The sequence below is a fragment of the Tachyglossus aculeatus genome, chromosome 11, assembly GCF_015852505.1.
Source record: "Tachyglossus aculeatus isolate mTacAcu1 chromosome 11, mTacAcu1.pri, whole genome shotgun sequence".
NCBI classification, from domain to species: domain Eukaryota; kingdom Metazoa; phylum Chordata; class Mammalia; order Monotremata; family Tachyglossidae; genus Tachyglossus; species Tachyglossus aculeatus.
In genome coordinates, this window is record NC_052076.1 from 64,811,739 (window position 1) to 64,826,909 (window position 15,171).

General features: G+C 44.1%; 1 non-coding gene across 1 annotated transcript; it reads right to left on the reverse strand.

The window, feature by feature from the left end:
* Positions 1-13,498: 13,498 nt before the first annotated feature.
* Positions 13,499-13,636, reverse strand: LOC119935335. The gene has a single exon (XR_005453220.1). It is a non-coding gene; the product is annotated as a small nucleolar RNA SNORA7 (small nucleolar RNA).
* Between the last annotated feature and the right edge of the window lie 1,535 nt (positions 13,637-15,171).

Below are 15,171 nucleotides of genomic sequence, written 5' to 3' on the forward strand. Positions count from 1 at the left end.
CAAGCCCGCGCTCTTTCCACTGAGCCACAAGTTGGGATTCAATACCTGTTCTCCCTCCTCCTTAGGCTGTGAGCCCCATAGGGGAAAGAGACTGCATCTGACCTGATGATCTTGTATCTACTCCAGTGCTCTGTACAGTGCTTGGCATAGTGAGTGCTTAATAATTATTATTAATAATGATGGCATTTGTTAAACATTTACTATGTCCCAAGCACTGTTCTAAGTGCTGGGGTAGATACAACATAATCAGGTTGTCCCACGTGGGACTCACAGTCTTAATCCATATTTTACAGATGCAGTAACTGAGGCACAGAGAAGTTGAGTGACTTGCCAGAAGTCACACAGCTGATAAATGGCGGAGCCAGGATTAGAGCCCATGACCTCTGACTCCTGAGACTCTGTACCCTCAGATGCAGCAGAGAAATGGCTACCCGCCCTTTGTTCCTTCCTATACTCTCCACTCCGATAGGAATATCCTTGGTTTGGGCTGCAAATTGTCAGCTTGTCTCCAGAAGTACCCACAGCCATCTCTGACCCTATATTCCTTTCCTGACTCCAAGTATGCGTGTGCATGTGTGTACATGCGTGTACGCCCATTCTGTTACTGGCATCGGAGAAAATGTAATTGTTTTGCAACAGTGTGCTCTTCATCCTATTCCCTGCAAGGTAGTGGGTAATGGATTATTTGATTGACCACTCTAGCATCTTCCCAGGGATTTGATGTCAACCAGGGTCAACATTTTTTTTTTTTATTTCCTGAGGCTCAGCCTCAACATTTGCTAATTTTCAACCTTAGGAAGTCCTTTTTCCTTCCATAACATCTAAAATCCAGTGGCTACTAGAAGAAAGAAAGGCTGAATTCCCCAAACACAAAGATCGTTTTTTCAACTTCTCTCCATTTTGTTTCTTTAGCCATTTCACAGTTAAAAAAAGATGAGCAGAGGACTCTGCACGCAGTAAGCGCTGAATAAATATGATTGAATGAATGAGGTTTGAGGCAGATCTTTAGAATAGACCATTTTATCAGAATCATTGATGTTATTACTATTAGTGATTAAAGTTAAAATTGAATGATGGTATTTGTTAAGAACTTATTATGTGCCAAGCACTGTTCTAAGCGCTGGGGAGGTTACAAGGTGATCAGGTTGTCCCATATGGGGCTCACAGTCTTAATCCCCATTTTACAGATGAGGTAACAGGCACAGAGAAGCAGCGTGGCTCACTGGAAGGAGCCCGGGCTTGGGAGCCAGAGGTCATGGGTTCAAACCCCGGTTCTGCCACTTGTCAGCTGTGTGACTTTGGGCAAGTCACTTCACTTCTCTGTGCCTCAGTTCCCTTATCTGTATAATGGGGATTAAGACCGTGAGCCCCACGTGGGACAACCTGATCACCTTTTATCCTCTCCAGCGCATAGAACAGTGTTTTGCACATAGTAAGTGCTTAACAAATGCCATCATTAAGTGACTAGCCCAAAGTCACACAGCTGACAAGTGGCAGAGTTGGGATTAGAAACCATGACCTCTGACTCTCACGCCCATGCTCTTCCCACTAAACCAAACTGCATCTCTAAGCACTTACTATTTAGCAAACACTATACTAAGCAATGATGTAGATACAAGATGATCAGTTAGGAGACAGTCCCTGCCCCACATGGGGATCACAAGGAGGAAGGAGAACAGATATTAAATCCCCATTTTACAGATAAGGAAGCTGACGTGCCAAGAAGTTAAATGACTTGCCCAGGTCACAGAGTTGGCAAGTGACTGAACTGAGATGGGAACCCAGGTACCCTGATTCTGAGATCTGTGCTCTCTCCAGTCTTTTTAGACTGAATGCTTGTTGTGAGCAGGGAATAATAATAATAATGACATTTGATAATAATAATGTTGGTATTTGTTGAGCGCTTACTATGTGCAAAGCACTGTTCTAAACACGGGGGGAATGCAAGGAGATGAGGTTGTCCCATGTGGTGCTCACAGTCTTAATCCCCATTTTACAGATAAGGGAACTGAGGCACAGAGAAGCGAAGTGACTTGCCCAAGGTCACACAGCAGACATGTGGGGGAGGCAGGCTTCGAACCCATGACCTGTGACTCCCAAGCCCGTGCTCTTTCCACTGAGCCACGCTGCTTCTCATGTGCAAAGCACTGTTCTAAGTGCTGGGGAGGATACAAGGTGATCAGGTTGTCCCACGTGGGGCTCACAGTCTTAATCCCCATTTAACAGATGAGGTAACTGAGGCACAGAGAAGTGAAGTGACTTACCCAAAGTCACACAGCTGACAGGTGGTGGAGCCGGGATTTGAACCCATGACCTCTGACTCCCAAGCCTGTGCTCTTTCCACTGAGCCACCCTGCTTCACTTTTCATTTGCATGGACAAATGTGAGGGTGGCAGGTGAAAGATTTAAGTCATCAGAGAAAGCGCTGTGGAAAATTTCAAGGGCACATTGAAACCTGTGGAAATGTCTCCCGGTATGTATAAAAAGTTTCATGATTTGTTTATTATTTTTTTCCAGGAAACTCTGGTTACAGTCAGTTCCTTTCTGACAGCAAAGAAGCAGGGTGGCCTAATGGAAAGAGCTTGGATGCATCTGGGAGTCAGAGGACCTGGGTTCTAATCCCAGGTCTGCCATGTACCTACTGAGTGACCTTGGGCAAGTCACTTAACTTCTCTGTGCTTCAGTTACTTTATCTGCAAATTGGGGATTAAGACTGTGAGCTCTATGTGGGACTGTCCCAATTATCTTGTATCTACCCCAGTGCTAAGTTCAGTGCCTGGCTCATAGTGCTCTACAGATACCATAAAAAAACAGAAATATTGTTAATGTCCTCTTGAATAAATTGTCTAAATTGTTAATTTAGAGATTTTTTAAAAATTCAAGAGGGCATGTCTGCCAGGGAACAGTAACTATATTTCAGCATATTAAATATTTCTCATTTTCCATCTCTTTTATTATAAAAGAGTAAATTTACTTAACCACTAAATACTAACTGTTCTTAGTGAAAATACTAAAGTTCATAGACAAGAGATTTTTCTTTCTTGTAAGATAACTGCCAGAAAGCTGTGTAAACCTTCTATTCGGCTTAAGTAAAAGTTCACATTTTCTGGGAGAAATAGAAGAAAAATTGCGAAATATCTCAGTAGTTGACAGATATATATTGTTAAGAATTATTCGCACTATCCTTCATGTGCCTCTCTTTACAGAATGCCAGTTGCTTTTACAGACTGGAAATGGAGCCCATGATTAGGCAAACTCCACCTCACCAACTATGAAATTCTTCTCTCCAACCACAACCTTCTCATCTGCCTTCTCTCCCACACAATCCTTCCCCGTCAATCTGTCCTGTTCCCCCATAGATACCACCAATCTTTTGACCCTCTGTAATCTTCTAAATTCATCATGTCCCCTTTGGCCAGCCTATTTTTTCCCTACTAGCTCTCCATTCTATCTCACTTATGACCCTGACGTTCGCCCCGCCCTCAGCCCCACAGCACTTTTGTTCACATCAATCAATCGGGGGTATTTATTTGAGTGCTTACTAGCTTCAGAGCACTACACTAAGCACTTGAGAGAGTACGCTTAAACTGTGAGCTCCATGTGGGGCCAAGACTGTGTCCAACGAGATTATCTTATTTCTACAACAGCTCTTAGACCCTCTCAGGATCACACCTGGAGAGTTTCCACTAGTCTACCAGGCTCAGCTACAGGAGGGAGAGTCAAGCAGAGGCCTACCCGTTCCATTCCTAATTTGGACAGTGGCTGGTGAATGGAAGGCAGTCTGCCACCAGTCAAAACTCACCCGTGCTGGGCAGCAGTGTCTTGGGAGAGAGTCGAGGGCAGAGACTCAAGTTTACTGTACAGAAGAAGGCCACTTCCATATTTTTACCAAGAAAATGCTATGAATTCACTGCCAGAATAATTGCAGATGGATCCGCCCTTTCCTCTCCATACATACTGCTACCCTGCTCGTTCAAGCTCTCATCCTATCCCGTCTGGACTACTGCGTCAGCCTTCTCTCTGATCTCCCATCCTCTTGTCTCTCCCCACTTCAATCATCAATCAATCTTATCCATACTTCATGCTGCTGCCCGGATTGTCTTTGTCCAGAAACGCTCTGGGCATGTTACTCCCCTCCTCAAAAATCTCCAGTGGCTACCAATCTATCTGTGCATCAGGCAGAAACTCCTCACCCTGGGCTTCAAGGCTGTCCATCACCTTGCCCCCTCCTACCTCACCTCCCTTCTCTCCTTCTACAGCCCAGCCAGCACCCTCCGCTCCTCTGCCGCTAATCTCCTCACCGTACCTCGTTCTCTCCTGTCCCACCATCGACCCCTGGCCCACGTCATCCCCCGGGCCTGGAATGCCCTCCCTCTGCCAATCCGCCAAGCTAGCTCTCTTCCTCCCTTCAAGGCCCTACTGAGAGCTCACCTCCTCCAGGAGGCCTTCCCTGACTGAGCCCCTTCCTTCCTCTACCCCTCGTCCCCCTCTCCATTCCCCCCCATCTTACCTCCTTCTCTTCCCCACAGCAACTGTATATATGTATATATGTTTGTACATATTTATTACTCTATTTATTTATTTATTTTACTTGTACATATCTATCATTTATTTTATTTTGTTGGTATGTTTGGTTTTGTTCTCTGTCTCCCCCTGTGAGCCCACTGTTGGGTAGGGACTGTCTCTATATGTTGCCAACTTGTACTTCCCAAGTGCTTAGTACAGTGCTCTGCACACAGTAAGCACTCAATAAATACGATTGATTGATTGATTGATTCTGGGAGAGATGTCTCCATGGAGTTGCTATGGGTTGGAGACGACTCAACAGCATAAGACAAGACACTTAGAACTGAGCTCAACACATAATAAGCACTTAATAAATGCCATGCATATTATTACTACAATACAACAGAGTTAGCAGACATGTTCCCTGCCTGTATTTTGCCATTTTTCCTAACTGTACTTATTTCAATGTCTGTCTCCCCCTCTAGACTGGAAGCTCCTTTTGAACAGAAATAGTGCTTTCCATCTCTCTCGTACTCTCCCAACTACTTGGTAAAGTGTTCTGCATACAGTAAATACCATTGATTTGAAAAGCAAATTTAGCTGAATTTAGCAAATCCAGTGGTTGTCCATCCACCTCGTAAACAAAAACTCCTCACCATTGGCTCCACCGTCCACCGCCTTGCCCTCTCCTTCCTCACCTCACTTCTCTCCTTCTACAACCCAACCCACAAACTTCACTCCTCTGGTGTTAACCTTCTCACTGTGCCTCCAGCTTGACTGTCTTGCCACCGACCCCTGGTCCACATCCTGCCTCTGGCCTGGAATGCCCTCCCTCCTCATATCAGACAGATAATTACTCTCCCCAACTTCTAAGCCTTGTTGAAGGCACATCTCCTCCAAGACTTCACTTACCAAACCCTCCTCTCCTCTTCTCCCATTCCCTACTGTGTCACCCTGATTTGTTCCCTTCATTCATCCTCCCTCCCAGACCCAAACAATGGCATTTGTTAAGCACTTACTATGTCCAAAGCACTCTTCTAGGTGCTGGGGCGGACACGAGGTGATCAGGTTGTCCCACGTGGGACTCAGTCTTAATCCCTATTTTCCAGATGAGGTAACGGAGACACAGAGAAGTTAAGTGACTTGCCCAAGATCACACAGCTGACAACTGGTAGAGCTGGGATTTGAACCCACATCCTCTGACTCCCAAGCCCGTGTTCTTTCCATTGAGCCATGCTGAGCAGGGAGAATAGGTCTTGAATATCCATTTTACAGATGAGGAAGCTGAGGCCTAGAGATGTTAAATGACTTGCCCAAGGTGACACAGCAGGTGAGCTCGTGGTTGGGTAGGGACTGTCTCTATATGTTGCCGACTTGTCTTCCCAAGCACTTAGTGCAGTGCTTTGCACACAGTAAGAACTCAATAAATGCGACTGATTGAGTTAATGAATGAATAGCAGAGCTGGGGTTAGAACACAGATCTTCTGGCTCCTAGACTGGTGTTCTTTCCACTAGGCCCAACAATGCTCCCCCTAATTGCATATGAAATCTGGACCAGAATGTACACCCTTCTGATGCTCCTACAGTACTCCTAGGAATATTTAGAGGTGGGGTCCTGGGTGAGGTCTATGGACTGAAGTAATGCCAAGCCATATTGGTTAGAGCAATGGCCTGGGAGTCAGAAGGTCAACGGTTCTAATCCCGGCTCCGCCAATTGTCCGCCATGTATCCCTGGGCAAGTCGCTTCACTTCCCTCATCTGTAAAATGTAAAATTATTTTATGGAGTCATTAGGACATCGCTGGCACACAATAGACACACAATGATAATAATAATGGTATTTAAGTGCTTACTATGTGCCAGGCACTGTACTAAGCCCTGGTGTAGATACAAGAAAATTGGCTTGGCCACACTCCCTCTCCCACATGGGGCTCACAGTCTTCATCTCCATTTTACAGATGAGGTAACTGAAGCACAGAGAAGTGAAGCGACTTGCCCAAGGTCACACAGCAGACAAGTGGCGGAGCAGGAATTAGAACCCATGACCTTCTGACTCCCAGCCCCATGCTCTATCTACTAGGAAATGCTGCTTCTCAAATACCATCAGTATTCACATAAGCATAGGTATTCTCTGTGCAGTGAAACTAGAATCCCTGGTTTCCAATGGGGAAGCAGTGTGGTGTAGCAGAAGGAACATATCTGTCATTTATTTATTTATTTTAATGTCTCTCTCCCTCTTTAGACTGATGGCTCATTGTGGGCATGGGCTGCATCTGTTTACTGTTATATTTTACTCTCCCAAGTGCTTAGTATAGTGCTCTTCAAACAGCAAGTGCTCAATACATATGATTGAATACATGAGCATGGGTGAACTGAGCAAGTCACTTCACTTCTCTGTGCCTCAGTTTCCTCACCTGTACAACAGGGATTAAATCCTACTCATGGCATAGTGGATAGACACAGGGCTGGGAGTCAAAGGGTCATGGGTTCTAATGCCGGCTCTGCCACGTGTCTGCTGTGTGACCTTGGGCAATCACTTTACTAAAATGGGGATTGAGACTGTAAGCCCCCTATGGGACAGGGACTGTGTCCATCTAAATTTGCTTGTATCCACCCCAGGTTTTAGTACAGTGCCTGGGCACATAGTAAATGCTTAACAAATACCATTAATATTATTATTATTATGCAGTTATGTGCCAGGCACACAGAGCTTAGTACAGTGCCTGGCACACAGTAAGTGCTTGGCAAATACCACAATTATTATTATTATTATTATACTTCCTATAATGGACTGTGTCCATTTTATTTTGTATCAACTCCAGTGTTTAGTATAACACTTGGCACATAGTAAATGCTTAGCAAATACCATTAAAACAAACAAACCACAGTGATAATAATACTTTAGGAAAAAAAGCTAGATACCAATATCACAAATAAGCAGAACTTCCCTTGGAAGCCTGGCACACAACCCCTCCCAGCCTTTCTGGACCTAGATTGGACTCAGACACAGCTCAGAACTGGCCAAACTGGGAATGAAACCAGGCCATACTGGGCTGTGTCAAGTTCAGGACTCTAAGCAGTCAGAAGATTCACAGTCATCCATTCAGTCCCTGGGAAATCCAGGTCGAAAGTTTGAAAAGAACCTGGAGTAAAAATGTCATGAATGGAAAACTCATCAGTCGAGCTCTCCTATTTGTTGAGTGCTTCTTGTGTGCAGGACATTGGACTAAGTTCTTGGGAGAGTACAATACAACACAGTTGGAATATCATGCATTCCCTGCCCATAATGAGCCCACGGTCTAGGCAGGAAGACAGACAGCAGTATAAATAAAGCAGGGGGTGAACAAAGGGAGCAAATCAGGGTGACAGAAGGAAGAGGGAGAAGAGGAAATGAGGTTCTCAGTCAGGGAAGGCTTCTTGGAGGAGATGTGCCTTCAGTGAGGCTTTGAAGGTGGGGAGAGTAATGGTCATAAAAATTTTTTATGGTATTTGTTAATCAATCAATCGTATTTATTGAGCACTTTCTGTGTGCAGAGCACTGGTATTTGTTAAGTACCTACTATTTGTCCAGCACTGTTCTTAGCACTGGGGCAGATACAAGTTGATCAGATCGGACGCAGTCCCTGTCCCAAATGGGGCTCACAGTTTAAGTCAGACCTTGGTGAATTGTTTTTCTGGATTCTCCACACAGACAGTTCTGAATTTATCCTATGCATATCTGTGTGTCTACAGAGACCTTGTCACAGCTGCCTACAATCAGGATGCTTTCCCTTCAACATCATCCCACGAGGGCTTATGTACATGGCTTAAGAAGGAATAATATTGGAACTAAATGTCCACCAGGACTTATTAAGCAGATTAGCTACAATAACGTTCCATGTGTCATCACAAGATTGTCACGGAGTTAATACTGTTTATTAAAAATAGATAACCTGGTGTCCTCGGAATAATAGCACAGAGCAGGCCAAGTCATCTAGCTCTTTGGAAATGATTGCTATTATAACCAGGTCTGAAAAAGAAGGCATTACAGACATTGTAAAATTGCCATGTTATTTCTTACTGGATTAAGCCTAGAAGTCTGGAACAGAAGCCCCAAATCCTATGAAACCAAAGGATTCTAGAGTGTCTTGAGGCAAAATGCTAAATGAAAAGGATTTCAGACTCTCCCGAGGAAGCCCAGAAGGTCCAGTACAAAGAAGATTCTAGCTAAAGAATCCACCTCACAGAGACCCGCAAAAAATCCCGTGTCAATCAATCATATTGGCTCAAAGTGAATTACAGACAATTTTGTGGGTGGCAGAGGTGGAGAATCGGGCAGAGGGCTGAATAACTTCTCAAATAATTAGCAAGACTCTGAAGGTGGGAAACCACTAGAGTTATGGTTCTTGGTAAGTGCTTACGCTGTGCCAAGCCCTGTTGTAAACACTGGGGTAGATACAAGGTAATCAGGTTGGACACAGTCCCAGTCCCACAAGAGACTCACACTCGATCCCCATTTTATAGATAACTGAGGCTCAGAGAATTTCAATGATTTACCCAAGGTCACACAGCAGACATGTGGCAGAACCGGGATTAGAACCCAGGTCCTTCTAAATCTCAGGTCCGTGCTCCATTTCGTTTAGCCATTCTAGCGCAGCAACCTCGTCCCCAGAATCAATGGAATTTATTGAACACTCACTGTCTGCAGAGTAACAATACAATGGGGTTGATAGACCCCTCCCTGCCCACACGGAGCTCATAGTCTAAAGTCTTTGGAGTTCAAGGGGGTATGTTTCTGTTACAAAGGCTGCTGTCAAACACACAATGCAACTTTCTAGTTCACACAAAACCTCTTATCTGGGCTAGCGTTCTGAAATAATCCCAAGCGGTGTTTGCCAATGGGCCAGCTGAGAAACAGGGCTTTATTAGTGAAACACAGGGAACTGAGTCCAATATCAAGGCTTAAGATCTTTAATAAAAAACCAGGCACAATGCCTGCTCCTCTCAAGCACACACTCTCACTACTACTACAACTACTACTAACAATTGTGGTATTATTCAAGCAGCTGGGGTCCAGGAGTCAGAAGACCTGGGTTCTAATCCCAGCTTCACCAGTTGCCTGCTGTGTGACCTGAGGCAAGTTACAACTTCTCTGGGCCTAAGTTACCTCATCTGTAAAAAGAAAATCAAACCCCTCTCCCTCAGGCAGGCTGTGAGACCCAAGTGGGTGAGGGACTGTGTCCAACCTGATAACCTTCCATCTACCCCAGCACTTTGAAAGTACTTGATACATAGTAAGTACCTAAATACCATAATTATTATTATTGTTTTCAAGCACTGTACTAAGAGCTGGAGTAATCAGGTCAGACACAGTCCCTGGCCCATACTGGGCTCTCTTCCTCACTCTTGACTCATCTGTCTCTGACCCTATCCTCACACATGGCATAGTCCTATAAGACCATGCTTTGTTTGGAAACCCAGCAAGAAGGCAGAGGAAGAGTAATGCATGGAAAACTCTCCTGATAATGCCTGAAGGTATAATGACTGATGCAGCGGGCTCCATTTTAAAAGCCCTGAGACCAGTCACTGCTCTAATGACAAGCCAGCCATTCCATTCTGGTTTTGTATATGATTTCTCGAAAGGTTTCTGGAAATATCAGCGGGAGAAAATGCTTTATTCATTCCCCTTTGGTCTGAAATATGGCTCAACATCCTGTCTACTGTGGTTTGACATTTGTGGGAACCTTCTGGGGACAATCTTTTCACAGAGGCTCTCCTTAGTCAGTCATATTTATTGAGTGCTTACTGTGTGCATAGCACTGTACTAAGTGTTTGGGAGAGTTCAATGTAACAGACACATTCTCTGCCCACAACTAGCTTTCAGTCTCCAGTGTTTACTGACCTAAATCTGGTAAGGGGCCCATTTCCTGCTAGTCACAGCAACTAGGCATGGGGGGGAGTTTTCAGGAATGCACACAAAGTTAAAATTTTTCAATGAACCTAGGCCTCACCTTATACCTATATCTCATTCTCAATCTGTAATATTTATTGAACGCATACTTTGTGCAAAGAGTGCTTTGGGAAAGTACAATGGAATTGCTAAGCATCAGACCTGCCCTTTAGAATATTAAAATTTAGTGGTTGGGAGACAGACACTGAAATAAAATTAATTTATTTACTATGGTATTTAAGGACTTACTATGTGTCAACACTGTTCTAAGCCCTGGGATAGAAATAAATTCATAGGTTGGACCAAGTCCCTATCCCCAGAGTCAGAGTAGGAGGGAGAACAAGGATTGAATCCCCATTTTACAGATGAGGAAACTGAGGCACAAGGAAGTTAGGTGACTTGCCCAAAGTCACACAGCAGACCACTGGCAGGTCTGGGATTAGAACCCAGGTCCTCTGATTCACAGGCCAATGTTCTTTCCTCTAGGCTACACAACTTCTCTACAGAAATGACAATAGGGGAGGTACAGAGATACGTAATCAGTATTACAGAGGGTTGCAAATACTAAAGTGCTAAGGTGGTGCAAAAATTCTCTCGACTCTGACCACCATCTCCTCACATGCTATTCTCCATAACTCCCTCCCCACTCAAATCTGCCAGCTCACAGGTTTCCATGTTGTCTAAGCCCACCTAAAATCCCACCTCCTCCTGGGAGCCTACCCCAGTTAATTCACAACACCTAGGTCATGTCAATCCAACTATTATTCTTGTCACTTATGTATGTGTATATTTTATTGTACAATTAGCTATCTATTCAGATCATTTAAATCCAACATGATCGTGCTAGTGCTGGTCATAGCCACAGTCTTTCTCCTGCTCTTACTACCCGTAAATAATGCTCAACTGCTTCCTCCATTAGCTTGGAAAACTCCCTGAGGACACAGAATACAAATAATAATAATAATGATAGTAGTAATGGCATTTGTTAAGCACTCATCAACGGTATTTACTGAGTGCTTGCTGTGTGCAAAGCACCGTACTAAGCACTTTGGAGAGTATAATACTGTGTGCCAAGCACTGTGGTTTCAAAATAATCATGTCAGACACATACCCTGCCTGAAATTGAATCCCAATTTTACAGATCAGGAAACTGAGGCGCACTCTTACCTCACAGACCAGGCAAGTGGCAAAGTCAAGATTAGCACCCAGACCCTCCGACGACTCCGCCCATACTGATTCCACTAGCTCACACTGATGCTGCTCTCTCAGCCCTTTAGGGTCTGTTGTGCTGTTCTAAATGCACAAGGCTTCACACCCAGGAGGCACTCAGGAAATACCATTATTTGTCAGATTGATTAAGCCCGTTCTTTGGCATGATAGCATGGAGTGGGGGTTTCTGGCATTATCAGATTGCACCTAGTTCAACAGAAATAATAATAATACTTGTTAAGAGCCTACTATGTGCCAAGCACTGTTCTAAACACTTTCAAAGCCCTACTGAAAGTTCACTTCCTCCAGGAGGCCTTCCCAGACTGAGCCCCCCTTTTCCTCTGCTCCTCCTCCCCTCCCCATTGTCCTGACTCCCTCCCTCTGCTCTACCCCCCTCCCTGCCCCACAGCCCTTGGGTATATATTACTCGATTTATTTTATTAATGATGTATATATATATAATTCTATTTATTTATTTTGATGCTATTGATGCTTGTCTACTTGGTTTCTTTGTTTTGTTGCCTGTCTCCCCCTTCTAGACTGTGAGCCCATTGTTGGGTAGGGGCTGTACTTTCGAAGTGCTTAGTGCAGTGCTCTGCACACAGTAACCGCTCAAGAAATACGATTGAATGAATGAAAGTTAATCAGGTTGAACACAGTCTCTGTCCTACATGGGGCTCATACTCTTAATGCCCATTTGACAGATGAGGTAACTGAGGCCCAGAGAAGTGAAGTGACTTGCCCCAGGTTACACAGCAGACAAGTGGCAGAGTTGGGATTAGATCCTAAGTCCTTTTGACTCCGAGGCCCAGGCTCTATCCACTAAGCCACACCAACCCCTAGGGCAACATCACATCCGACTCTAGCCTAGTCTGCCCCCAGCTAGCCGCAATTTGCTAAATTATGTTCCACGCTTCATGGCACCTTCGTTTAATATTCCTGAAAATATGGTGGAAAATACAGTGGAGCACTCAGCCTCGTCCCCATAAATATTGTGGTGACAGTCAGTTATGCCCAGAAATGAAGATCATTTGTCAGTTCACTCCATTAAACCGGGGCCCTGCTTTCCTTTAGGCTGACTGATAAAACAGAATAGCGTCGCCACAGAGATCACCAAGTGCTATTTTATGATGTTTCTTTCCAGAATTCACCCAGTCATAATGAAAAGACCAGGTTAAAAAGTTTCCTTCGCTGCCCCTCGGGCCTAAGGTGAGAAGGATACCATCCATTTTTTTTTTCCCCTGACGTTTACGAGGAATGCTGTATTGGAACTCGGTGTGGAACAATTTTCTCGAGGCCTTGTGATGTGTTTCGAAGAGGACTTTGAGAATAAAATACTACAGATCTGTAGTGTTGAAAGAAGAGAAACGCTCTGGCCCGTATAGGTTTGACTTTTAGGATCTAAATCTCGTGTCTGGGTTTGCTGGTGGAGGAATGTGATTTTTCACCAAGAAAAACACTGAGAGTTAAATAGGCAGCCCTAAATCATGTGATATTTCACATTCTGAAAGTATATGATGTGATTATTCTCCATCGATGGTGTATTTAAATTTAACATCCGCTATGATATTTCTTGACGATGTCAGTGGTGGAATGGAAAGGGACTTCAATACTTAGATCAGATAACCTGTCTTATCTTTTGCTGTCAAGTCGTCTCTGACCCATAGCGATGCCAGGGACACAGCTCTCCCAGAACGCCCCACCTCCATCTGCAATCATTCTGGTAGCATATCCATAGAGTTTTCCAGGTAAAAATACAGAAGGGGTTTACCATTACCTTCTTCCCCGCAGTAAACTTGAGTCTACGCCCTCGCCTCTCTCCCATGCCGCTGATGCCCAGCCTGGGTGAGTTTTGACTTGTAGCAGATTGTCTTCCACTTGCTAGTCACTGGCCAAGCTAGGAATGGAATGGGTACGCCTCTGCTTGATTCTTCCGCCCATAGTCAAGACTGGTAGAGTATTGGAAACTCTCCAGGTGCAACCCTGAGAGGGGTCAGATAGCCTGGATTGAGGTTATTATTAATAGTACTAATCATAATAAAAAAAAATAATTAGTGGCAGTTAGTGCTGATTATATGCCAAGCACTGTGCTGAGTGCTGATGAGAGCAATGAGAACAGACTGAATCCTTGTCCCTTGGAACTTCCTGTCTAAATGGGAGGGAGAACAGACAATTAATCCCCATTTTACAGATGATAAAACTGAGGCAGAGAGAAGTTAGTGGCCTGCCCGACATCCAACAGCAGGCAAGTGGCAGACTTGGGATTAGAACCTAGGTTTCTTGACTCCCAGCTCTATGCTCCTGCCACTAGGCCATGTTGCTTCTCTACTTCATCAGTGGTATTTGAGGGCTTTCTGTGTGTAGAGCACTGTATTAAGTGCTCGGGACAGTACGGTACAACAGAGCTGGTAGATACATTCCCCGACCCTTTACAACATTTGGTTTATTTGAGACAAAACTCAGGGTCAGATCCTAAAACCAGAACAGGTCTGATGATCTAAAAAGAATGAAAAAATATCCTCCAAGAATTCAGGGCTTGTGGGGAATATTATGTGGCTACTGTCACCTCCCAAATGCACCGATTTTATTCAAGCACCTGCCTCAGCCCATGACCTTTTCGGGAAAGTGATATTGATTAACTCACAATCCTTATAAGTTAAAGTTCAAATTGTGTTTGAATGTTCATTACTTTGAATCTCCCTGGCTAAGGTCAGGTTTTAAAGATATATAGGCTCTCACCAGCTCCCAGAGAACCCCAAGCACAAGGCAGAGTGGGAAGCCAATGATGCCAGAGAGGCAAATGTCACCTAAATGTTTCAGGAAGACACGCAATGGTGACTTTGGCCATTTGCATTGGTGAAAAGATCTCTTCCTTCCTCTCAGACGGTTCCTCAGAAACATTACCGTTGTTCTAATCTAGGGTTTCCGCACCAATTAATGGTTTGGCATTCTGCTCAGGTCTGCACTGACACCAAGATAAATGGAAAGATATTTATATGAAATCCTTCATTAAGAAATGTTCTTCATCTTGCTCTGTAAGATGATTTCCACTACAGGCAGAGTGATCAGCATAAATGATTTATAATGGAGAGATCTGAAATATTTCCTAATGGTTCACATTTGCTTTTGTCACTTTATTAAATAGGGTGTTTAATACGTGTATGTATGTATATGTCTGTACATATATATACATATGTATGCACATATATATCTAAATGTAGAGATATATGCATATAAAACCCACTAACTAAATATGACACTAAGTGAAATAATGGAAAATTAAATTCGATCTTTACTGAGATGTCCCTTTTGCAGTGCCCATGAAATAACATTCATGTCTTCCATTTGGTCTGCCCAAGATTAAGTCAGTAAAAAGCGGTATTTGCCCATTCGTATAATGACAGGAAGCTCTCTCTCCTCCGCCATCCTCCCCTCAGGAGGAACTCACTTGACTATCTTCCAAACCCAAATTTTCCATGACCACTCTCAGTCCATGAGTCTGCCCAAGGAGAACTGAAAGTTGGAGGG